This window comes from Giraffa tippelskirchi, chromosome 6, assembly GCF_054371585.1.
Source record: "Giraffa tippelskirchi isolate mGirTip1 chromosome 6, T2T-mGirTip1v1.2.pri, whole genome shotgun sequence".
NCBI classification, from domain to species: domain Eukaryota; kingdom Metazoa; phylum Chordata; class Mammalia; order Artiodactyla; family Giraffidae; genus Giraffa; species Giraffa tippelskirchi.
In genome coordinates, this window is record NC_137280.1 from 127,798,994 (window position 1) to 127,826,887 (window position 27,894).

A 27,894-nucleotide genomic window follows, 5' to 3' on the forward strand; every position below is an offset into this window, starting at 1 on the left:
ACTGATTCAAATGGATTCTTTTTAATAGCTGAGTAATATTCCATTGTGTATATGTACCACCACTTTCTTACCCATTCGTCTGCCGATAGACATCTAGGTTGCTCCCATGTCCTAGCTATTGTAAACAGTGCTGCAATCAACATTGGGGTACACGTGTCTCTTTCAATTCTGGTTCCCTTGGTGTGTATGCCCAGCAGTGGGATTGCTGGGTCGTATGCCAGTTCTATTTCCAGTTTTTTAAGGAATTTCCACACTGTTCTCCATAGTGGCTGTATTAGTTTGCATTCCCACCAACAGTGTAAGAGGGTTCCCTTTTCTCCACACCCTCTCCAGCATTTATTGTTTGTAGACTTTTTGATAGCAGCCATTCTGACTGGCGTGAGATGGTACCTCATTGTGGTTTTGATTTGCGTTTCTCTGATAATGAGTGATGTTGAGCATCTTTTCGTGTGTTTGTTAGCCATCTGTATGTCTTCTTTGGAGAAATGTCTGTTTAGTTCTTTGGCCCATTTTTTGATTGGGTCGTTTATTTTTCTGGAATTGAGCTGCAGGAGCTGCTTGTATATTTTTGAGATTAATTCTTTGTCAGTTGTTTTGTTTGATAATATGTTCTCCCATTCTGAAGGCTGTCTTTTCACCTTGCTTATAGTTTCCTTCGTTGTGCAAAAGCTTTTAAGTTTAATTAGGTCCCATTTGTTTATTTTTGCTTTTATTTCCATTACTCTGGGAGGTGGGTCATTGAGGATCCTGCTGTGATTTATTGTCAGAGAGTGTTTTGCCTATGTTTTCCTCTAGGAGTTTTATAGTTTCTGGTCTTACATGTAGATCTTTAACCCATTTTGAGTTTATTTTTGTGTATGGTGTTAGAAAGTGTTCTAATTTCATTCTTTTACAAGTGGTTGACCAGTTTTCCCAGCACCACTTGTGAAAGAGATTGTCTTTTCTCCATTGTATATTCTTGCCTTCTTTGTCAAAGATAAGGTGTCCATAGGTGCGTGGATTTATCTCTGGGCTTTCTATTTTGTTCCATTGATCTATATTTCTGTCTGTGCCAGTACCATACTGTCTTGATGACTGTGGCTTTGTAGTATAGTCTGAAGTCAGGCAGGTTGATTCCTCCAGTTCCATTCTTCTTTCTCAAGATTGCTTTGGCTATTCGAAGTTTTTTGTATTTCCATACAAATTGTGAAATGATTTGTTCTAGTTCTCTGAAAAATACCATTGGTAGCTTGAGAGGGATTGCATTGAATCTATAGACTGCTTTGGGTAGTATACTCATTTTCACTATATTGTTTCTTCCGATCCATGAACATGGTATATTTCTCCATCTATTTGTGTCGTCTTTGATTTCTTTCATCAGTGTTTTCTAGTTGTCTATACATAGGTCTTTTGTTTCCTTAGGTAGATTTATTCCTAAGTATTTTATTCTTTTCATTGCAATGGTGAATGGAATTATTTCCTTAATTTCTCTGTTTTCTCATTGTTAGTGTATAGGAATGCAAGGGATTTCTGTGTGTTAATTTTATATCCTGCAACTTTACTATATTCGTTGATCAGCTCTAGTAATTTTCTGGTGGAGTCTTTAGGGTTTTCTATGTAGAGGATCATGTCATCTGCAAACAGTGAGAGTTTTACTTCCTCTTTTCCAATCTGGATTCCTTTTATTTCTTTTTCTTCTCTGATTGCTAAAAATTCCAAAACTATGTTGAATAGTAGTAGTGAGAGTGGGCACCCTTGTCTTGTTCCTGACTTTAGGGGAAATGCTTTCAATTTTCCACCATGGAGGATAATGTTTGCTGTGGGTTTATCATATATGGGTTTTATTATGCTGAAGTATGTTCCTTCTATGCCTGCTTTCTGGAGTGTTTTTATCATAAATGAATGTTGAATTTTGTCAAAGGCTTTCTCTGCATCTATTGAGATAATCATATGGTTTTTATCTTTCAATTTGTTAATGTGGTGTATCACATTGATTGATTTGTGAATATTGAAGAATCCTTGCATCCCTGGGATAAAGCCCACTTGGTCATGATGTATGATCTTTTTAATATGTTGTTGGATTCTGTTTGCTAGAATTTTGTTAAGGATTTTTGCATTCTATGTTCATCAGTGATATTGGCCTGTAGTTTTCTTTTTTTGTAGCATCTTTGTCTGGTTTTGGTATTAGGGTGATGGTGGACTCACAGAATGAGTTTGGAAGTTTACCTTCCTCTGCAATTTTCTGGAAGAGTTTGAGTAGGATAGGTGTTAGCTCTTCTCTAAATTTTTGGTAGAATTCAGCTGTGAAGCCATCTTCTCCTGGGCTTTTGTTTGTTGGAAGATTTCTGATTACAGTTTCAATTTCTGTGCTTGTGATGGGTCTGTTAAGATTTTCTATTTCTTACTGGTTCAGTTTTGGAAAGTTATACTTTTCTAAGAATTTGTCCATTTCTTCCAAGTTGTCCAATTTACTGGCATATAGCTGCTGATAGTAGTCTCTTACGATCCTTTGTATTTCTGCCAACACAATAATCTTTTAAAGGTAAGTCTTTGAAGAGGACAATTACCTAGTTCATATTCTCTCCCATAATACTGAGATTTTAAGAATCTCTGACCTGGTGCTACTATGTTTTTATACCATCACCTTAACCTAAACAATTGAAGATCATCATCATCTTTGAGGCTGAACCCCTGACCAATGAGTCTGAGATTTGGGTAGATGGGTAGGTAGCTCTGCACAAATAATTTTATTGATACTGTCAACTTCACTCAAATGACAAAGGGAATTGGGAGAGAAGGCTTGAAAAAAACCACATCACATCACAGTTTCGATGAACGACAAAACCCAGACCAGAGCTGTGCATATTGAGGATTGACAAAAGGGGCCCATGGGAACAGTCATCCATTTTTGTATGACTTGCCTGCATGCTAAGGATGGCTTCAGTCTTAAATGGACATGTAAGTCTCTTTGTAACATCCATGATTTTACTTCTTGGCCTGCAAATCCTAAAAATTTACTTTTTGACCCTTGAAGAAAAAGTTTGCTGAACCACTTGTTTAAAACATTTTAACTTCAAAGCCTAAAACAACACCTGACATGAGCATTAGGTTGAAATAAATATTTGTTGAATTTAATTATTCAGAATTCATAGTCAGACTTCCCTTGTGGCTCAGTGGTATAGAATCCACCTGCCAATGTGGGAGATGCAAGAGATGTCGGTTTGACCCCTGGATAGGGAAGATCCTCTGGAGCAGGAAGTGGGAACCCACTCTAGTATTCTTGCTTGGGGAATTCCATGCACAGAGAAGCCTGGTGGGCTACTAGACCATGGGGTTGCAAAAGAGTCAGATATGACTTAGCGACTGAGCACACACATGCAGAATTCACAGTTACTGACTACAGTTCAATGCCATGATCTGTGTGCCCCAACATGCCCAGTGACCAACTTGGGGAAGTGATACATGGGGAAGTTTTTAATAGGCTTTTGAGCAAGATATTTCAGATAGAATCATTGTGCATGAATGAGAGGCCCTGAATTGCTGTGGATGAAGCCAACAAGAGGGGGTTGAAACTAAAAAGATCACAGGAAAACGGTGCTCCCTGGATGAGGCAACCTCCTGCCAAATGAACTAACAGGTCTTCATAAAAGAATAACTATTTATTACTTGGTTATGTGGCAGTCACAGGGTAATTGTTTTATAGACTTTATCTCATCTTTAAAACAACCTGTGAAGAGGGTATATTTCCACTTACATCTAAGGAAAATGAGGCAAAAAGATTTTTTAAAAATAAGCTTACAGCTTGTAAGCAGCAGACCTATGATCCACATTCTGGTTCTACTCCAGAGTTGATTTTCTACTCTTTGTCACTATTCTATATTGCAGCTTTCAAATCTGTACAATGGTATTACATGTGATACTACATAAGGTGCTCAAAAGGAGAATCCCTTTTTTGACAATTTGTGCTTATAAAAGATGCAAGAAACCAAAACATTTTTCTCAGTGTTCTTACTTATTAGCCTACAATATTAAAATTATTTTCTCATCACATAGGATCTTTGTTTTTGTTTGGTTTTTAAACACAAAAGAAGTTTTATTATATTGATGGGTGCAGGTGGAGCTATATAACTCTTAAAGTATTATGCATCTTTATGGTTTTTGGTAGGCTGTAAAACATTTTATTACTGTGTTAAATCACTTGGACACACATGCTTTCCAAGGATGAAAAAGAATGCTATTTTAAGACAGTTTATTAAAAACAATTATCCCTTTTAAAAGCCTGTTTCTGTGTATTTATTATATTGACTATTAAAATTACTGTTTTCTTGGCACCCACAAATCACAAATTAAGAAATGTCACATAGTCAAGTTAACTCCTGGGAAACTCTTAAGCATTTTCATAGTGAATAAGCTTTTTCAAAACAGTATGGTTGTTTGGTAATTTATTGTTGAAGTAGATGCCAAGTGGCATTTTAGGGATGAAAAGGGGGATTTTATTCCTGGAAGAATCTGGCTGAGTCAACACATCTTACAAACTACTGGAGGGAGGATGAAATAAAAAATGGCTGTCACATCAGAGTGATTGCTCAGCAACACCCAACACCAAATGCTTTGACTTTCTACAGACTAAATTCAGGCAGAACAGTTAGATTGCTCCTGCTGCTAAGTCGCTTCAGTCGTGTCTGACTCTGTGTGACCCCATAGACGGCAGCCCATCAGGCTCCACCATCCCTGGGATTCTCCAGGCAAAAACACTGGAGTGGGTTGCCGTTTCCTTCTCTAATGCATGAAAGTGAAAAGTGAAAGTGAAGTCGTTCAGTCGTGTCTGACTCTTAGCGACCCCATGGACTGCAGCCTACCAGGCTCCTCTGGCCATGGGATTTTCCAGGCAAGAGTACTGGAGTGGAGTGCCATTGCAGTTAGATTACAAGTCTGCTAACCAGAGACAGAATTTGTCTTTTGTTTTTGCATTCGAATGAAACTGTCATAGCCTAATGGTAATGAAATGCCATCTGGCATCTCTCTGGATGGCTCTAGGGAGAGTTGATGGTTTTCACCCAGTTCTCAGAGCATAGTACTTCCCATTCCAGAAATCTCTGTTAGACTAAATTTTGCCAAATGTAAAATAAGCACTGTTTAGAATACATTAACCTTAAGAGTTAAATGAATCAGTCAACAGCATTTATTTGTTGCCCACTGCATTCAGTCCTAAGAGGAGCGGGGGTGGATAATGGAAAATCACCATTAAGAGAGAACACATGGGTTGTAGACAGGGAACATTTCACAGGCAAAAATGTCAACAATCAAATTTTATAGCTTAAAGAGAATTTGGAAAACCATTTTCCAAATTATTTTCTAAGGAGCAAAGCTCTGTAAGATATGACTAAGTGTTCTGGGGTCAAATAAGTTTAAAGTGTCATGGTGACTTTAACATGTTAATATACATGGAGAATCGCCAAGTGTGGACCCGTAAGGTGCAGGCTTCCCTGACTATTTGGACCAGATTTGGGAACTATTTCCTAGAAATTATCAGTCCACTTTCATCACTTTATAAATGAAGAAAATAAGGTAAAGTGATTTATCCAAGATCACAAAGCTAATTACTGGCATAACCAGAAGCAGGACTTAGCATTTTCATTTTGAATCGATATTTTCCAGTTGAGACTGCTATACAATCCTAGTTTCATAACATATGTATTAGAGTGATTTCTCCTCATCTCACTAAATGGATTGCAGATTAAGAGAATGAAAGCAGGTCAGGGATTTAGCAGATAATACCTCTGGCCTTGCTTTCCCTCTGCTACTTGGGAAAAATTCACAAGTTTACTTATGTTCCTTGAGCCTCAGTTTCTGCATCCATGAGGCATGAATAATAACACCTGTCTGGTTCAATTGTTGAAGGATCTTAACGTAGAAGCTGGTGGTGCCCAGATCATCTAGAATCTGAGCTCTGACTAGGAGGTCAATCTCACTCCCAAGGTGATGGAATTCACTGGAGGAGTTAAGAAGGTTGAGGTCAGGAGTTTGTCCAGATCGAAACCTTTTAGAGGAAAAGTATTTACTCTCTTTTCTCTCAGTGCCCGCTCTAACGCATACTAAATACATGTTTAATCAACAATAAATGACAAACTACACAAAATGTAAATAGAGTACACTAATAACAGCTTTACCACGCTACACATACAAAACTACATTTACATATATAGAGGAGATACCATTCACATTTTTGTATATTATGAAAAATGTGTTTTGAAAAATAAGACTCCTCTCTTTCAAGTTCTATTTGATATTGGAAAAGGAAACATCAGCATGTTGAAAAATAATTTGGGTGCTTAACTGGCTGGGCCCAGGAGGGTAATTTATAGTACTTAATAGTGTAGTTAAAGCTAATTCCATTTTCCTAAGATGGATTGCTTTTCCAGTGCCCTGGCAGGTTACCCATTTCAGAGACCTTTACTCAGAAGCATCAAGCTCCCCAGGACTGGATACAGAGTTGCTTTGTTACCTCACTTGAAAGATAGGAAAAATAAATTCATTTGTCAGGAATTTTGTAGGGTCATTAACTTCACTCTGCCTTTCCAAATAAATATGCCAGCTTTAATTTTTCATGCAAATGATTCACCTACATCCAAAGTTCCATGTAGCCCTCCTCAGGAGACAAATGTCATAAATCACAAGGAGCCTGGCTCTTTGTAATCCCACAGAGTTGGGTCCCCAATGCTGAGTAGTTGGAAATGCAGATAAAGAAGAAAAGTAAAGAGGGACTTTCATTTACTTTTGTTTGCCTTCAACACAATTTCCACAGGCAGTCATAACCAATGACAGCTAGAAATGGTAATGACTCTACAACTGCTTTGAAGCTTCCAAAATACTCTTACAAATAAAAACAAATGATGCAATAAGTACAATAAGCCTTTGGGGAAACTAACCATAAAGGCCACCAGAGTGCATACAAACATATGTGGCTCTGCCCCGCCAGGAACACATTTCTTCTGAAGACTAAATGAGGATCTCACACTTCAATAAGCCAAATGTGACCAATGGGCCTCAGTGCAATGAGAGCTTTGTTGTCAAACCACAGTCTTTCATTGTCCCTTCAAGACAGCCTGAACTATTCTCAACATCTGCCAAGATGTGCCACATTAAGCATAACAAAGGGAAATAAGCATATTCCTGCAAACAACATTATTAAAAATAAGTACATGACGGCAGCTTGCCTAGTTCTAATTAAAGGGGAAAAACAAGGACAGGAAATTGCATTTTTTTTTAAGTTTCAGTGATTTGACCTAATTAGTATATTTGTATAATTTTGTTAATACTCTAATTAAAGTTATGCTAAATAGCCAAACACTGAAGTGTCAAGGAAACTGCCACAGAATAATTTTATATGGAGAAGAGTAGCTTAATTAAAAGTGACTTAATTTCCATCCTTAGGGAGCTGAAATGCTAGAAGTAATGGGATATGGAAAGAATGTTTTCATATGAAAAAAAAAAACCCACAAATTTTGTTAAGAAGGAGATGTGGGTATTTGCTAAGATAACAGTATAGCAGTTTTTGTTTTTTTTTTAAAATAACAAGTGCTTTCTTAGAGATGTAGATGCTTGCATAAAACTGAATTTATGCTGGTTTATGTTAGCTACTAATGCTTTTCATAAAGCAACTAACTGTGTACTGGTAATGACCTTATACCTTTGCATCCCCTTTGCCACTATGGCAGACAGACTCTAAGGTGGGTCCCAAGACACTTGTCTCCTAGTGCTCATGTCACACTGTAATCCTTTCCCACTTAGCATGCACAGAAACTTTGACTTACTTCTAAACGATAAAATATGGCAGAGTTTCAGTATATAAGTGATTATATTACTTATGATTCTAATGTCTGTCTTGCAAAGAGCTCTCCCTGTTGGTGGCTTTGAAGAAGCAAGTTGCTCTATGTTGTGAGCTGTCTATGGAGAGGGCCATGTAAGAAACTGAGGAAAGCCTCTCGCTGACAGCCAGCAGAAAACTGAGGCCCTTATGGTGACACTTTGATCCTTCCCCAGCTGAACCTCTGATGAGACTCTAGCCATGGTCAACACCTTGACTGTAGCCTTACAGATGATCCACTTCAGCCTAGAGTCTTTTCTAATGCTGTGGCATGGGGTGTCCATGGGAACCCACTCTGTACTTGCAAATGCACAAGCCCAAATTGTAGGGGAGTTAATGCCTGTAGGACCACTGTTGAACACTGGATAATGGACGATATGGATACATACTTCTCCCCTTCTCCTAAGGCAGACCTTAGGAAATGCATTTCATAAAGTTCCTCAAGAGGTCTAATGGACTTGAGCACCCAAAGTCCATAGCAGGTGCCAACTTGACAAAGCTTCTTTGCATTGGTCTTTCTTCCTGTTTCTATCTTACCCCTTATTCACAGAAACCATGAAATAGTAAATATGGATTATTTTATACTGCAAAACTGGTGGAAGTATTGCTAAACAACAATAGATAACTAATACTCCTAACTAATTCTAGATAGTAAATCACTCATAGCTCTGGGGAAAAACATAAACCAGTACAACATTTAGCAGTGAATTTGTAATCTATGTTTATGAGAAACCAGATTCTTCCATATCATATTCATCAGTGTTATATGGATGCAAGTGATCTGTCTCTCCATCCCTCAAAGCCCTACTCTGCCCTTTGATTGATAACAATAATCAGTCAAATTAACTGCAATTTCTCCAGACAAAACTATATTCTTGTATGATACCACATAGTTCTGAAAATGTAAGTTTTAGGGTTTACCTCATAGCTCAGCTGGTAAAGAATCTGCCTCTAATGCAGGAGACCTGGGTTTGATCCCTGGGTTGGGAAGATCCCCTGGAGAAGGGAAAGGCTACCCACTCCAGTATTCTGGCCTAGAGAATTCAGTCCATAGGGTTCCAAAGAGTCAGACATGACTGAGTGACTTTCACTTTCTTTCTTTCAGTCAAAAAACAGTAAGTTACTGATCTGACATATCAATTTTATGTTTTAAAATGGGAGAATCATCAAGGCAGTGTGAGTACCCTTACAGTTTTCTTTTTATTTCCTTATATCAAATTATGTTAGAATAAAACATCTAAATGCTTTATCTAGTGCCATCTAATATGCACTTGAGCTGATAGAGTCATCTTCCGAAAGTAGGGCACGGAACCCAGAAGTGGTTGGACTTTCTGTTACAGAGTACTTCTGCACCAAGTTCCACTGCATCTAATCTTATGATCCCTGAAGACCCCTGACCTATCTCATTAGGTGGCAAATTCTACCCTGGGAAATGGGGGCAGCAGCAGATCGAGGAGCAGGAGGCCTCATGATAAGGCGGCCCAGTTCTTACTGTTTCTTCAACTTGCACTGCTGGGAGGGGATGACAACAGAGGCTGTTTGGGCGTCTTCCCTTTGTCTAGTTGACTAGGCAGGAACAGATGCTTAAATGGCAGAAACATACAAGTGTGGGTGTTTAAATGAGGTTATAAGACACAAGAAAAAGAGCAATTGCAATTTGTAGGTCTTGGCTCCAGAAGATGGTTAGATCTAGCACCAGATAAAGCTTCAAAAAGTCCCACTCATTTGTACATTAATCATTTGTCCATTTAAATATGGCAACTATCACTTGCCAGGAATGAGGCTTCATGTTGGGGATCAATGGTATACAAGACAGACATGGTCCCTGTTTGAAAAAGTTTAAGAACAGCATATGCCAAGACCCCAAGCAACATGGTGAGCTGTAGGACTAGGCTCTGAGAGAGGCAGGGGAGGAGAGAACAGGCAGAGCTTGGAAGTCAAGGCAAGGATGTCTGAAGAAGTAAAATTTTAAACAGCTCCCCTGACTTATTCTTTTGTACTTCTCACTGCTATTGTATTGCTGGAAATCTTGTATTTTGCTTTTGCCAAGTGACCCCGTGCCCTTTGCCTTGGCACTCTAAAAAGGCCCGGCTTGTCCTGTCAATATCTGAACAAATTCTATTTCATTGAAAGGTATTGGGGGTCACAAAGCATAGTAACAAGGGTATGGGGCCTGGCATCAGACAGTCTTGGCTTAACCCTTCATTTCTACAACTTCAAGTCCAATGACCTTGGGTAAATTGTCGCATCTTTTTAAGAGCATAAGGTTGTTCAAAGCCTGTTGAGCTTGTTGCCTAGGAGACAGTGTGTCCTCAATCAATGATAGTCACTATTAATATTTTCTGCTCCTGGAGGGCTATAGCTGTTCATCAGCTAGTGCTGACAAATCATATGCAATAACATGTTAAAGGAATATTTTATCAACACCCTTGGGAGGAGCATTTTTAAATGCTTAAACCCACAGAAAGTGAGCAAAAGTGGCTCAGTTGTGTCCGACTCTTTGCGACCCCATGGACTATACAGTCCATGGAATTCTCTAGGTCAGAATACTAGATTGGGTTCCTTTCTCCAGGGTATCTTCCCAACCTAGGGATCAAACCCAGGTCTTCCACATTGCAGGTGGATTCTTTACCAACTGAGCCACCAGGCAGTTCTACCACACAGAAGTGGTCCTCTAATGCTGGAATGTCAAATGGTAGGGCAGGCCTGTAGGAGAAAGTGTTCCCATCTTCCTTTGCATATTATGGACCACGTAACACAGTAAGTGTTTTGCATGTCTTCTCTAATTTAACCCCCACAGTAAATCTGTGCAGTAGAACTCTCACTACTTTCTATAGGTGAGACAACTGAGGTTTGACAGGTCAAGTCATGTGGTTGTCTCTATCAGGAGGGATTCCTACACTCTTCCCTAATGAGGTTTCCAGGGTGAGGGATGCCCTTGAATTATGCTCCTGGTATCTGCACACATGTGTACCATGGGGCAACCAAACAGGGTACATGGGTCCAGATGGAAGTTTCCTTTTAGTTTCTGGAGAATAACAAGCTCGGCCCACAGCCCCCCCTTGAAATGTAAGTTTATAGTTTTGTGTGTCCACCACACTACCTGCTTTCCAGTATTCCAGGCCTCAGCTTCTTCACCATCCTGTCCTGACTGTCCCCAAGACCCTTCCCAACGTCATCATTTGGACCCAAAAAATGTTTGCCTGGTCAGTGCTTAAGAATTTAACTAGTCCTGAATTCAGCAAATAGAATTTGAAAAATGTTACCCATGGCTCCAAAGCAAAAACAAAACTAAACTTAAAAAAATCCTGGTTTCCTCCAGGCTCATTTCATCTGGGAAGGGGTACAGGAAGATGAACAAACAAAGCCACTTTGTCTGGACTTCAGGCACAGAGGGAAAAAACCAACAAAAAGGAACAGAGCACCGAGGTGTCCCCTGTGTAAATGGACTTGGACATGGTGCTGGTACAGAAATGATGGGCATACTTTAAGACCCAGATGAATTGCTGGGCAAGAAATAATGATTCTACATTGACTGAAAAATTTCAAAGTAAGTAAAAACTTTGAGGCAAACAAAAACATGATTTCCCTGTAGTCTTCCAAGCCAGCCAGTGAATTCAGAGGAAAAAGGAAGACAAACAGTTGAGACTTGTGAAGGAGACAGAGACAGCCAGGGGAGAGGATGGAGGAGAGGGAGAAAGAAAACATGAATTACAAAGATGCTCATTCAGTCAACAAGTATTTGGAAGCAGTAGAATAGCAACAGTTGAATGCCTGGGCTCCACTGCCTGCTGGCCGGGAGACTGGGCTTTGCCCTGTACTCCTCAGTCTGTAAAAGATGGATAACATGGGGATATGACTAGTATTTACTTCTTAGGGGAGTTGGATAAAGCCCTTGGTGTACTATCTGAAACATAGAGCCCCCTAGCTGTTACTGGTATTATTTGTTATATTATTTACTTTTTCACCATTTGCAAGGCACTAGGGGGAGGGCATTAAGGTGACAGAGAAAAGAATGCAGCTCTCATCTTTTAATTGAGTCAAAGAGTTAAGAGAAGTGTACTCATCCTGCCTTTGATTGCAGTTTTGAGTACCCTAAGTTATAAAGAATTACAGGATTCAAAAAAGTTGCTCAAAGGAACAGAGTACCAAAAAGAGATATGCACATGCATTGTTGTTTTAAGGCCAGGCAGCAATCCTGAACATAGAATGCTCAGATGGATTCACTGCATTCCTGGGCCAGGGGATCAGCAAGAGGGCAGGTGGTGGCAGAAAGGAGAAGTTGACGTGCACAACTCTCTCCCTATCTTCTGGTCATCTTCCTATGTTATCCAGGTTGGTACACAAGCACTTGCTGTGTTTCTTGAGCTAATTTAGGGTGGAGATAATTAAGTGCATGGATTTAGAATGACAAAAGTTGTCTGTTTTGTGTCTCTAATATTAGGTTTCTAAGCAGCAACAAGCTGTCTAGTCAGATAGGTCTTCACAATATATTGAATTCCTCTGCATTATTGCTCAAAGACAATTCATAAATGCTATTCAAATTATTGAAGAGGCTGGCTTAGAGATGATCCTTTTCTAGGCCAATAGTCTCAGCTTTTTATGACAGTAGCAGCAACTTGAACCTTTAGCAGGAATCAGAGATTGTTGGCAAGGTTGTTAAAACCTAAATTTGCAACTGGAACTGATGCTTGCTGAAAGCATCAATGTAAATCATGAGTCTTTCATCCTCATTCCCTCCCAGGGCACCTGGAGCACAACCCTAAGGGAAATCCTAACACTGTTTTCTAGTGCTCCAGGGGATGAGCACATCTGCTGTTGACACATGAGAAACCTCAGCTTTCTTATCACTTCTCACACTCCTGGTGTCACCATGATATTTTTAAATTGAAGGCAGGACCTCCAGGCAGAAGGAAGACACACCAAACAGGATTAAAACCAAAACACAGTTGGCATGCTGGTGGGACCAGATACAGATGAGGAATTTACTGCCTTTCTCTGTATACTCTGAGCTGCTGGGTGTTAGTAAAGGGTTAAGCTAAGGACAAAATTAAAAGAATTGTATGTTTTCTTATACATGAAGAGGTTGCATCAGTTGGTTTTTTCTTAAAATCTCTGAAGGTAAAATTGCTACCTTTCCCTAATTTCAAGCTTACCTTAGGGAACTCCTTTCCATACACAGATTGACACTGCCTTTTAGGATTTTTCGATGCACACATAATCTTAGCCTGGGAACCATACAGACCTGACTCACCACCTACTTTCTAGCTCAGTGACCTCAGGCAAGTAGCTTCCCTTCAGCAAGTCCATCTTTTCACCTGTAAAGCTGGTGGGAGACCCCACTGTCCACTTGGAAGCATTCTTGTGAGGATTCAGAGAGATCTTGGTATCAAGTCCTCCTCTCAGTAATGGATACATAGTAAGTACTCAGTAAATTTTTTACCATTGTTAACTGTTTTACTATTATGAAAGAGATTGAAATAAATAAAATGCACAAGCTGACCTGTAACTAATTGGAAAATGCAACACAATGCACATGTATTTTCTGCAGTTTAGAACAGAATAATCAATGGGACAAATGTTTCTCCTTGTTGAGTGGGAATTGCCATATGAAAGAAGTCCCTATGAGGAGTAGAACAGAGAGCAGAAAATCTTGGCTTTTGGCTGCCTGAGACATCAAGTAATTTATCCAGTCTTCTTGACCTCTGCTTCAATCTCTGTCCAGAAAACAACAGATATGTTGCATGCAAGGAGGTTATTGATTCCTTCCAAGTTTGATTTTGAAGTCAGAACTAGCTCCAGATTCTAGATGCACAGCATACAAGCTGTATGACTAATGATTTGGGGCCCTACTTTATGCCTTTGGGGGCTGGAGATTAATGGTGTACCTTCCTGATAGGTTTATTGGGAGGTTTATTGGGAGGATTAAAAGAAAATGTGTAGAAAATGGTGGAGGCTTTGCAAATGGCAACTAATAAGATGTTCATCATCTTGAACTTTTTGCTCTCAGAACTCTATGTTAAATTGAGAACCCCAAAGAGCTGTTGTTTGCAATTATTAATCTTTAATTAAAAATAAATTAAAATCTTATTAATATAAGGAATGAAATGAAAAACCTTAAAAATATTTGTTTATTAATTTAAATATCACAGCAAACTCTTTATATGCCCAAAACCAATTTTAATGAAAAGTTCTCTTAACTATGGGGAAAAAACATAAGACTTCATTATTGTATATACTTTTCAAGTCTCTTTAATGTCTTAATAGGAAGGAATGGAATTATATCTGCTTCAACTAAAATCTGTTGCAGTATCACACATCACATAACTTCTGGAAAACTTCACTTTACACTCAAGAGGGAATGAAAGTAGGAAAAAAACACATAATATCTTGGTATTATAAAAATAGTTTTGACCTCATGGATTCCATGAAAGTGTCTCAGGGATCCCCACACTTTGAAAACAATGAATTTAAGGCAACTGTCTTTCAAAACTTTCTCAACTGCAGAAGATGATACAAAGGTTTATATAGCAAAAGAATGAGACCACTGCCTAAGAGAAAGAGAAACAACATCTAGACAAAGAATATAGTACATCTGAGGCCCACTGAAGAATCTACTTTCAGAAATAAGGTTGTACTTCAGTAGGAGGCAGGAGAACAGTAGGAGCCTGAACATATTTACAGAATCAGGAAAGTATGCATTATATTCTCCAAGCAGAGTGAACAGATTTCTGTGATGCTGACTGCCCAGCCATCATAGATCACTGCCTCTGTGTCTTTCTTCCCTCTCCACCTGTATCTCCTCTGCTGCTGCTGCTAAGTCGCGTCAGTCGTGTCTGACTCTGTGCGACCCCATGGACGGCAGCCTACCAGGCTCCGTCGTCCCTGGGATTCTCTAGGCAAGAACACTGGAGTGGGTTGCTATTTCCTTCTCCAATGCATGAAAGTGAAAAGTGAAAGTGAAGTCACTCATTCGTGTCCAACTCTTCGTGACCCCATGGACTGCAGCCCACCAGGCTCCTCCGTCCATGGGATTTTCCAGACAAGAGTACTGGAGTGGGGTGCCATTGCCTTCTCCTGCATCTCCTCTACTCCATCCAGAACAGCAGGAAAATTCCAAGTTGCTCCCAAGATTATCAAATGAAGTAGTTATACCCCATCAGGGCATGGCAACTCAAATCTATTAAAAACTGGGTTTTTCAAATACAGAGACCTGGGTGCAAATGCTGGATTTGCCACTTAGAAGCTACGTGGTCTTGGAAATTTCTTAAATTTACTGAATCTCATGTTAATTATGGGGACTGTGATGGATTAAAAATGAACATATTCACTGCAACTCCTCCCATAAAAAGTGCAAAATACAATGGAGTATTACACAACCATAACAAAAGAAATCTTGCCATTTGCAATATGGATGACTCTAGAGGGCATTATACTAAATAAGTCAGACAAAGACAAATACCGTATATGATCTCACTTATATTCAGAATCTAAAAAACAAAATGAAAACAGACTCATAGATACAAAGACTAAACATGATTGCCAACAGGGAGGGTGAGTGAAATAGCTGAAGAGGATTAAGGGATAGAAATCTCCAGTTATAAAATAAATAAGCCCAGGGATGGAATATATAGCACAACATGGTCAATAATATTGTAATAACTTTGTATGTGGACAGATGGTTACTAGATTTATCATGGTGATCGTTTCATAATGTATGTATCAAATCTCTATGTAACACACCTGATACTAACATAACATATGTCAACTGTCTTTCAATAAGAAACATTTTTAAGAGAAGTTTATTTTCCCATGCCTTGAATTGGACTGGCCCTGTGTCTTTCTTCATTACTCTATGTGGTGAAAATGGCAATATTTAACTTCTGAGCATGATTTCAAGAGACCCTGCATCTTCCATGCTTGCCCTGTGGAATCCTGAGGCCTCCATGCTGAGATGGAAGATCCCATGGAGGAAGAGGTCCAGCCCTCTCTGCTGAGGACCAAGGCATCTTACCCCCATTCAGCCTCAGCCGAGCAGCCATATCGAGAACTCCAGCAAAAACAGCAGAACCACCATCCATTCAGCCCACAGAACTGTGAGAAATAATCATTCTGTTTTAGGCCATTAAACAGATGGGTAGTTTCCAGGGAGACCAATTTGTCCCAGTTTGGCTGGGACTTGCCCATTTTTAGCTCCCAGTCCCACATCCCAAGAAACCCCTCAGCTCTTTTGTAGAACTTATGCAAACACATTAACAGGAATAAAAGTGTACAACTCAGTGTTTGAGAGAATTAAGGGTGATGGTGATGTAAAGGCAAAATATAGATGGAGTCAATACAATGAAAGGTTTTTATTTTTCTTGTTTTCAATTTATAAAATAACCCTATAATAATCTACTTTATAATTACTCTACTTTAAACAAAATAAAGATTTCTGAAGCTAATTAAAATTTGATCTTTTATCTTTGTCTGTAACTGAACTTCTCATTCAGGGCCCTAGTTGCTTTAAATATACCAGAGAGTATTCTCTGCTGGAGAATGCTACATTTCAAGCTAAGCACAAAGGTAGCAGGCCCCTGGGAAATAAAGAACCAAAAAGCGAAAGAAAACATTGGACTTAACCAAATTCAAACCGGCTGTGAGTTTTCAAAACAGTATCATTGTTGAATACGGAAAACACTTAATATTATGTCATTCTGGGTGGGTCTAGGACAGGACCTTTTTTGGACAGTATTTTTCCCCAGGGGCATGTCTAGCGAAAACATAATCCAAGGAGATGATCTACAGGTAAGGTCAATGTGATATGCCCACAAAAGGCAGAATCTCAGGGTGGGGGCTACTGGGTAAGATGGTTGCTTTAGAGCTGGAGGTTGGGGTGTGTGTGGGGGGGTAGAAATCTTGTAAAAATCTGAAATTCATAAGTGATGGTGTAGTCTTTTCCTCATGTCATAATTATTTGACCTAAAAATATATATTAAACGACCAAGAGGTAACACATCTTTCTGCCTAACAGAAATTGCCTGTTATTCATACAATAAGATGATTTCCCCACCCTACTGGCTGAAAGAACTTCATGCTGCTAAGGAAATAACTATCCTGTACATCACTCAAGTATTCTGACTCTGCAAAAAGCACATGTGAAATCATTCAGCAGGCTGAATAACAAAAAATGTCAGCCTCCAAGAATTTAATCAAGAAGGTATTTCCTGCCGCAGACTTCCGACAGCCAGCGTGCTACAAGTGGCCCAGACACATGTGCACTGCATGTGTCTTCTGTGCACAGGACATATCAAGATACTAAGAAAAGCACTGCTATTGCTCTGCAAACAAGTTCATGCTCAATTCTTGAACAAGATCAAACTAGGATTCAATCAGCCAATTATTAACTGCCTTTGCTCCTTAGAGAGAACAAAAAATACAAAGAATATAGATCTTAACTTTTTAAGGAATGGCAAGTAACAAGACACACTGTTTGGAAGCCTATAAAAGCAAGAGACTGTTCTCCATGGCGTGGATTTGTATCTTTGAGGACACACATGAATTGATGGATATATGGATATCTGCATCTTTAACACCATCTACATCCATCCACCAGACATGATTAAAACTCACTTCACCAGATGTTGAAGAGTACAGTACCTTCACTTTGCAACACTAGATTATTTACCCTCAAATTAACAAATTTTATCATGTTGATGGTCAGAAAGCCACAACTGCAATTGGAGGTAAACATTAGCAAGCAGTGCATTTAAATACTTAGGATCTTCCAAATTAAAAAATCAGTGTCAGGAGCCAAGTTTTAGACTCACTAGGATAGATTTTTCTAGCCATTTCCTAAGATTCTGTGGGTATTTCTAAAATTCCAATTTTTATTCTCTAAAATTAACCACCTCATGGTTTGCTAGTATAAAAATATACACACTGATAAAGGAGGCAAGAATATACAATGGTACAAAAATAGCCTCTTCAATAAATGGTGCTGGGAAAACTGGACAGCTCCCTGCAAAAGAATGGAATTAGAACACTTCCTAACACCATACACAAAGATAAACTCAAAATGGATTAAAGACCTAAATGTAAGGCCAGAAACTATAAAACTCTTAGAGGAAAATATAGGCAGAACACTTGACATAAATCAAAGCAAGATCTTCTATGACCCACCTCCTAGAGTAATGGAAATAAAAACAAAAGTAAACAAGTGGGACCTGATTAAACTTAAAAGTTTTAGCACAGAAAAGGAAACTACAAACAAGGTGGAAAGACAATGCTCAGAATGGGAGAAAATAATAGCAAAAGAAACAACTGACAAAGAATTAATTTCCAAAATACATAAGCAGCTCATACAACTCAATATCAGAAAAACAAACAATCAAAAAGTGGGGAAAAGACCTAAACAGACATTTCTCCAAAGAAGACATACAGATGGCTAATAAACACATGAAAATATGCTCAACATCGCTCATTATTAGAGAAATGCAAATCAAAACTACAGTGAGATACCACCTCAGAATGATACCACCAGTCAGAATGGCCATCATCAAAAAGTCTACAAACAATAAATGCTGGAGAGGGTGTGGAGAAAAGGGAAGGAACCCTCTTGCATTGCTGCTGGAAATGTAAATTGACACAGCCACTATGGCAGATGATATGGAGATTCCTTAAATAACTAGGAATAAAACCACCATATGACCCAGCAAGCCCACTCTTAGGCATTACCCCGAGGAAATCAAAACTGAAAAAGACACGTGTACCCCAATGTTCATTGCAGCACTGTTTATAATAGCTAGGACATGGAAGCAACCTAGATGTTCATCTACAGATGAATGGATAAAGAAGCAGCGGTACATATATACAATGGAATACTACTCATCCATAAAAAGGGACACATTTAAGTCAGTTCTAGTGAAGTGGATGAACCTAGTGCCTATTATACAGAGCGAAGTAAGTCAAACAGAGAAATATAAATATCGTATACTGATGCACATATATAGAATCTAGAAAGATGGTACTGATGAATTTATTTCCAGGGGAGCAATGGAGAAACAGACATAGAGAACAGACCTATGGACATGGAGGAGGGGAGGAGGGAGAGGGTGAGATGTATGGAGAGAGTAACAGGGAAATGTACAATACCGTATGTAAAATAGATAGCCAATGGGAATTTGCTGTGTGACTCAGGCAACTCAAACAGGGGCTCTGTGACAACCTAGAAGGGTCAGAAGGGGAGGAAGATGGAAGGGAGATTTGGGAGGGAGGGGACATGGGTGTACCTATGGCTGATTCTTATTGATGTATGACAGAAAACCACAAAATTATGTAAAGCAAATATCCTTCAATTAACAAAATAAAATGGTAAAAAAGTGAAAAAAAAATACAAAGCTACATGAACAAAACCAGAAATCAAAAATGCGTTTTTCAAAGAATAAAGCTTTAACAAACACTAAATGAAATAAAAGTAAGGCTAGAATTATGCATTTAAGAGAAAAATAAAAGGAGACTGGGACACATTTGAAAGATACATGTTTCATTGTAAATGTTTATCCAAGTAGCCACAAATGCCACCAGTTTGGTAACATGCCGAAAAGCTTCATTCCTTTCCAACAGCCACTATCCTCTTTCATCTGAATGGGGATATAGGCTTTTAATCTGTGTCCCTTTCACCAACAATGTATTCTTCACGTAGAAATGAGTCAGCTTATACAGTCATCAAAACAGTATGGTACTGGCACAAAAACAGAAATATAGACTAGTGGAACAAGAAAGAAGGGAAGCCCAGAGATAAACCCATGCACCTATGGGCACCTTATCTTTGACAAAGGAGGCAAGAATATACAATGGAGAGAAGTCTCTTCAGTAAGTGGTGCTGGGAAAACTGGACAGATACATGGAAAAGAATGAAATTAGAATACTTCCTAACACCATACACAAAGATAAACTCAAAATGGATTCAAGACCTAAATGTTAAGACCAGAAACTATAAAACTCTTGAAGGAAAACATAGGCAGAACACTTTATGACATTTATCACAGGAAGGTCCTCTATGACCCACCTCCTAGATAAATGGAAATAAAAGCAAAAATAAACAAGTAGGATCTAATTAAACATTTTTTGCACAGCAAAGAAAACTATAATCAAGGTTGAAAAACCCTCAGAATGGGAGAAAAGAGCAAGTGAAACAACTGACAAAGGATTAATTTCCAAAATATATAAGCAGCTCATGCAGCTCAATACCAGAAAAACAAACAATCCAATCAAAAAGTGGACAGAAGATCCAAACAATTATTTCTCCAAAGAAGACATAGAGATGGCTAACAAACACATGAAAAGATGCTCAACATCACTCATTATTAGAGAAAAGCAAATCAGAACTATAATGAGATACCACCTCACACCAGTCAGAATGGCCCTCGTCAAAAAGTCTACAAACAATAAATGCTGGAGAGGGTGTGGAGAAGAGGGAAGCCTTTAGCATCGTTGGTTGCAAAGTAAATTGATACACCCAATATGGAAGACTATGGAGATTCCTTAAAAATTAGAAATAACACTATGACCAAGCAATCCCACTACTAGACACATACCCTGAGGAAAACACAATTGAAAAAGATACTTCTACCCCAGAGTTTATTACAGCACAATTTACAATAGCTAGGACATGGAAGAAACCTAGATGTCCATTGACAGATGAATGGATAAAGAAACTGTGGCACATATATACAATGGAATATTATTACGCAGCCATAAAAAGGAACACTTTTGAGTCAGTTTCAATGAGGTGGATGAACATAGAGCCTATTATACATAGTGAAGTAAGTCAGAAAGAGAAAGACAAATACCATATATACATATATATGTAATCTAGAAAGACGGTACTGATGAACCTATTTGCAGGGAAGCAATGGAGATGCAGACATAGAGAACAGGCTTGTGAACACAGGAAGGAGGAGGAGAGGATGGGATGAATGGAGAGAGGAGCATGGAAACATATACACTACCATATGTAAAATAGATAGCCAGTGGAAATTGATGTATGATTCAGGGAATTCAAATGGGTGCTCTGTGACAACCTAGAGGGATAGGACAGGATGGGAGGTGGGACAGAGGTTCAAGAGGGAGGGGACATATGTATACCAATGGCTAATTCATGCGATGTATGGAAGAAACCAATAAAATATTGTAAAGACATTAGCCTTAAATTAAAAATAAATTTAAAAAAAATGAGTCCACTTAAATTTTATTTTATTTTTTTTATTTATTTATTTTTTATTTATTTATTTTTTCCACTTAAATTTTAAAAAGGTAATCAGTTTTATTACCTTCTCTGCTTAATTTAGTGGCTTTGGATTTTAATTCTAAGAGCAATGTAAACTTATTTTATCTTGGCTGACAAAGCATTAAGTGACCTGGCCCTCATCTACCCTCTTGACTTGTTTGCAAATTACTCTGCCCCTTGGTCGCTGTGTGCCAGTTACACAGGTCTCCTGTTCTGCTTCTTGAGAATGACTGAGTGTATCTCACTTTCAGGTTTCTAAGGTCCCTCTTTCTGTTGCCTGGAATGCCCTTTCTCTGGCACTCAACATGGTTGTCTCATCTCATCCTTCAAATCTAACCCAGTATCACCTTGCCAGAGAGGCTTCCCTGATGAGCTTAATTTAAGTAGCCTCCTCCGAGCTACCCTTACTCCCAATCACCTCATTCTGTGGCACACATCTGTGGCTCTTATCAAAGTCTGAAATTATTATTTCTTAGTTTACTTAAGTGGTGCTAGTGATAAAGAACTCGCCTGCCAATGCAGGAGATGTAAGAGATGCGGGTTCGAACCCTGGGTCGGGAAGATCCCCTGGAGGAAGACATGGTAACTCACTCCAGTATTCTTGCCTCGAGAATATCATGGACAGAGGAGCCTGGCAGGCTACAATCCATAGAGACACAAAGAACTGGACATGACTGAAATGACTTAGCACACAGCAGTTTACTTGTTCATCATCTGTCTTGAATGTTAGAAGGTAAATAAATACCTTGGAGCATGGCCTTGATTTGCTCATTTACTTCTAGATCCCCTGTGCCTAGAATGATACCTGATTTTGGTTTCAGGCAAATTGCTCTGTCTGATATAGAGAGAGAATTGATTAGAAGAGGGCAAAGCTGGAGTGGGAAGAATGCCATAATCTAGCAAACCAAAGTGAGGGTAATGGGGGTGGAGAAATGGGGATGGATAAGAGGGATCTTCAGGAGATAGAATCAGCAAGGCTTGACAACTGGTTGGATAAGAGAGATCTTAAAGTCAGAATCCGGGTTTCTCCCTTTATGGTGAATTTCCCAAGCAGGTTCCAAGTTTGTATTAGGAATAACTTAAGATTTTCATGATATTAGCCTGCTCCTGACTGCAGCTGGTTGGTACAGGTAGTTACGTATGGCATATGGTATCCACATGTAGGTCATAGGAGGAGAGCAAGACATTTCAGTTTTCCCAGGGAAGTCCTGGACTGTTGTCCTTCATTATTACTAGTACTACCTCTTTTCCCTCTCAAAAGTGTCCTAGTTTGAATGATAACACACTAGGTGCTTAGGGAAGGTAGGTGCCCCCACAATTGTCTGGCATTAACTCTGCCCAATTTGAGCGCCCAGTGCTGAATGGTACCTATACCAGTAGACTCTAGCTCTTAAGAACACAAGCACTATTTGAACAAAGAGAGAGTGGGTCACACAAGGTGGTGCCTCTGTCGAGGCAGTCAGCAACATATTACAGAGCTGGATGTCACTGAGAGTGACAGTAGGACTGGGAAGTTCCCCCCTGAGTCCCTGGCACTCTTGCAGGCTAATTCCATCACTGAGGATCATTTGACTTAATCTCTTTCACGCCATTAAGGAGTTTAAGTGACAAAATTACCACTCTAAGGCAGCAGGAACATGAAATGTGTCATCCTACATTTTGTAAGGACTTGACTTCCATGGCTAGGGACCTGTACTAGGAGATCCATGAAGGCGTTTCAACCTGTAATGGTGCATCACAGAAGCCAGCAAGACTAAAGACTTGACCTCATGCTATATTAAAGAGTTCAGAGTTAGCCACTGTGAAATGATAAATAAATTATTTTAATGATTGTGAGCAAGAATGGAGATCCATCACCAAAATCTCTCTTTAACACATCCACAGATCCCAGACTTTGAAGAGATTTCAAACTTAGAAAGTAAGTATGGCAAAAATGATCACAATATTGTAAAATTATCCTCCAATTAAAATAAACTAATTTTAAAAAGACAAAAAAAGAGTGATTTTATCAGTGATAATTTAAGACCTCACATCTCAAAAATGTCTTGAAATCTCAACATAAATTTCCATGCTTCTTAATTGTTGATCTGAGTTTTCAATGAGCCATTGATCTATAAATTGCAGCAGTTCCTTGACCTTCCCTCTACCCTTACTTTTTAGTTGGGAAAAAAATACTAGTTATGACTCCACCAGACCTTTCCTTAAAATCAAAGACTAGGTGATATTGTGGCCCGATTGATGTTTAAGAAAGCAGCCTAAGGTTTCAAATACTATATATGCTTATGGAGTTGGTTTCATCTATTAGCCTCCTATAAGACATTATTGAGGCTCCCTTTCTTCTGTCTGTTGGCTATTGGCCACCACCCAGAAAGAGAAACTCTGACCTGGGATGGAAGATAGATCTTAGATTGGCTGAAAATATAGAAACTTTGTCAATCCCTGGACAAGGGATTCCTTGACCATAACTTGATTCACTGAGAGATAGAAAACTTGAATGATAATCAGCAACTGAAAAGTCACCAGCTCTACAACTCAATGACACAGCTTCAGAAATTGAGAAAAGCGTTTACATAAATACATTTCAAGCACTGGAGATTTATACAACTTTCTATTCCCCCCAAATGTAATATATATTGAATATATTGAGAGCTTAACATGAAAGAAAACAAAAGGAAATAGGGCTACAATAAATGGAAAGGGGCCCCCGATATTTAAATCTAATAAAAATATCATTATTGGCAAAGTTTACCCAAGTGTCATCGGAAAAAGCAGTACTGACATTTTCTGTTCTTTCTCTTTCTGTTTTTTCCCCTTAAATTAAAAATCACAGCAAAACAAAGTCGCTGACTGGACTCTGAGGAACACTATTCATTTTCTCCCTGACCCGATTAGTCAGAACGTCTTTTGAACGATTAGTTTTCAATTTGCACCACTGCCAGAGAGGAAGGCCTCCAAATTAATGGTTGCATTGATTGTTTATGCCTCCGAGAGGCAAATTAAAAAATTTCAGCCATGCTAAAAGAAATGCTGATCTTCTGAAAGGATTTTATTTAATGGATTTTTAAAAAATTAACAGTTTTAGAAACTTGCCAGAACTTGTTTAAAATTCCACTTACAAGTTTTTCTGTCTAGAGAGCTTGAATGGGAAGGGCTTTGTCATTTCTTAGCGTAAAAAGCTTTGAACTTGAATTCTGGGAGCCCTGGACCTACCAGTGGGGATCTTGATAGAACTGCAATTCTGGCTCAAATGTAGGGCCCATCTGCCACCCAGCTTTCCCTTATTAGCAAATAGGGTCCCTCATTACTCCCCCAAGGGTCCCTCCTGGGTGGTTTCTCCTCTCTCCCTTTGGTTTTGGAAGCCACATTTAGGGAAAAAAAGAAAAGGTTTCAACAAACATTGGTCTGTTTGGTTGGCACAGAGGGATGGGAATTTGCACAAAGCCTTTGTTGGGCAAGCTTTCCTTAGCTCCCTGCCAAGGAAGTTCTAATTCCGTGTCTCAAATCGGGGAGGGTAACAATGGATTAGATGACTATTCCTTCCATCCTAAATTGTCTCTAAAGAACTGCACCATGTATTTGCAGCAGGGCAAGGACCACATCAGAAGCAAGGTCACTTTCATTATTGACATATCCCATTTTGAAACTGGCCAATATAATGATGAAGTGGCTTATTCATGATAGTATCATGCACAAAATAACAGCTCACTGAGGACTCATGAACAAATGTTCAGGGATGAGAAGTAGATTTCCGTTCTTGTTGAGATCTGATGACCATGGTTTATGCCATGGCAAATGAGGGTTCATTAGATATCAAAGTAGTTACCATTATTTAAAGTGGTACTGAATGCTCATTTTTCTCAATCCCAAACCTTATCTCCTAAACTTTATGTGTGTCTTAACCAAACAATCATACTCCCTCTCAAATGCTCATGTGCTTCTTGGTTAATGCTTTGACCTGGATTGGCACAGAAGTGTCAGTCTTAAATGATACCTCATTTGAATGAGGTTCAGTAATGGGAAGAGAGATGATGAAAATCTAGGGTTTGTGGAGCTTTGTAAAAGGTAGAGGTCAAACTGACTGAGATTTAGAATCTGGCATTTGGAGACCTACAGTGAACCCTGAAAGCATTCCTGGGCTCAGACTTGCTATTGGCAGGTCAACACAGTCAAGACTGTAAGACTGGTTCTCCACCTTTCAATTGTATGCAACAACCACTGTGCAAAGTAGCAGGGCTCTACAAAACTCATAACCTTAACACCAATCACTTGTTCCATAAGAATTATGATGAGGTACCTCCAATGTTTCCCCTATCCAAAACCATAGCACTTCCTTACTCATAGCTGAGTGGCGGTATTTCTAGAAGGGCTGCTTTGGCCATGTGGTATGAATACTCCTCATAGGGACCTGATAACTTCCTTCCGCACACAAGAGAAAAATTTGACACTTGTCAAATGAGTTTCATGTCAGCTACCTCAATATGATTGACATGCTGTTTACTAGATTCTACCTAATGTTATCTCCCATTCTTGGTTCACTAATTTAGTTTTGGGGTTTGCTATCTTCTTTATACAATGCATAAAAGTTTTCTTCTTAATTATATTTTATTGCTCAGGACCTTTTACAAATCCTAAGAACAAGCGCGTACATAAAGCTTTCCTGGAATCACTGGTTCCACTTTTCAGGACAGAAATAATAGCCTATGTTTCACTCAAAAATTCTGTGATTATATTTACTAGTAGGGCACATCTCCTATTACATTGAAAGCTCTTGAAAACTGTCCTTAAAAATACTTAAGGTGCCTAGTAGTTTATCAAACTGGGTTGAGGGATAAAGGGAGCCGGTTATGTGAGCAGTCTGCTCTGGTAGAGAAAGTATTTTTTTATTGTCATTGTTTAGAATTAACAGCATATGGCCATAGTGAAAAGCAGACCAATTTTTAATTGGTTTTATTATTACCTTAAAATTCTCTAGATTTAGACAAGGAACTTCCTTATCCTGTGTCACTTTTGTCAGAATGCTCCCACCCCATCCACGTACAACACTGTTCAAAGAAAGTCCAAAATGACCAACTTATATTCGAAAACAAAGCAACTCTTTAAGATCACCCTTTGGCTTTTAACCAAAAGCCAAGGATTTCAAAGACTATACCAAAAGGAGCCAAGCACCGTGTACAATAAGCAATTACTGTTATTCTTATGTAGATCTAAAATTATAAAAGACATTTGTGTGGACTTTAATGCCCTAGTTTATTCCTTCTGTGTTAATACAAATAAAATACACCACTTAGAGTCTTTAAAATCTCACACTTTCCTTTAATTTTTGATAGTTTTGTCTCCACTATACCCAGCTGAACTTCTTCTGGAGTTTTCCCTCATTTAGGTAAAACTATTAACTCTTAAGAAATGACCAAACCAAGTACAAATATATTTTTTTCTCATTTTTCTCTGGGAACTTTCCTGAGACTTGAGGCTCCCCACATACAAGGTCATGTCCAATAGTTTAACTTCTTCTCATTGAAAACACTTTCAATAACTTTTGTTCATAGTGTACCAATTAGGAAGTGTAAAGAACATGAAATTATGTGCAGAGGTATGTACATGGGAGGGTTTTGGGGCTAGGCCTGCAATGGCACACTTCATTTTTGCTCATTCCCTGTACCACTCATTGGTAGAACTCAGCCATGAGTTACACGTAGCAGCAAATGGAAGCTGCTAAACGTCTGGCCGGGAAGAAGAGGAAATGGATGTTTGTGACCAGTTAGTGTTTGTACTATCCCATCAGATGGTTAGAGCCAGAAAGGCAGGGCATGCTAAATCCTGTCATCCAAAAATCTGTGCTTAATATAGTACCTCATACATGGTTGAGTTTTGTCAACTCTAGCCCACTGGATGGAAAGCAAGCATCTTATGAACAGTAAAGAAAGAATTGGGCCTACAGAAAATTCAAAGACTTTAACTTCAAAGGTAAGACTTAATCTGCTAAAATAGAAGAGGAGACTCAGTAGATCCCATGAATGCTGATGAATTTCTAACATTTGGTTGTGAATTTTAAAAATCAAGGACAGTTTATAGCAATTCACTTAAAAATTGTTTAGTTTTGTTAACCTTGTAAATAATCAGCTTATGCACATACAGAGACACACACACACATATGGTTGTATAAGCTACTTGCGTGTGTAAATGTACAGAAAATTTTGGTTTCATATGGCTTTTCCAAGACCAAAGAGAAGACATGTAAACACTTACTATGAATAAACAGAGCCTAATTCAGTATCTTAGTACACGGAACTTTGAAATAAATGGGAAAAATATTCTATTTTGAGTTTTCCATGAAGGACTTCACCCAGAAAACCTAGCAACAATTTATAAGCTCTCACAAATCAATCACTAAGCAGTGGTCCACATTTTGTTCTAAGCATTGCTACCTTATGAGAAAGGAACACTGATGCAGAAGTTCTGGAGATGTGGTTAATTCTTTCAGGCACAATATGGTCACGTTGATGACTAATAAGCTACATTTTTAAGATCATACGAGAACTGTAGGTTAACAAGAAAATAATATTAATTATGCTAAAGTAATAGGCACTATCAAACCAGGATTCTGTGGAGATGGATTGCTCCTGTACACCAAAGAAACTCATAAAATCATTCCCCTTTCTATGCTCCAAGATAAAGATATCACACATGCACACTCTAAGAAAAACTAAGTGGCAGATTTCTTTTATTTAGGAGTGTACTGCTTTTTCCCTTGATATTATAATACTAACTGAAGATATTA

At 38.7% G+C, this 27,894-nt stretch overlaps 1 protein-coding gene across 1 annotated transcript in view; it reads right to left on the reverse strand.

Moving 5' to 3' along the window:
* LOC145511447 (uncharacterized) overlaps nucleotides 1-27,894 on the reverse strand; it is a 407,802-nt gene that overhangs the window by 26,616 nt on the left and 353,292 nt on the right. The window lies entirely within an intron of this gene.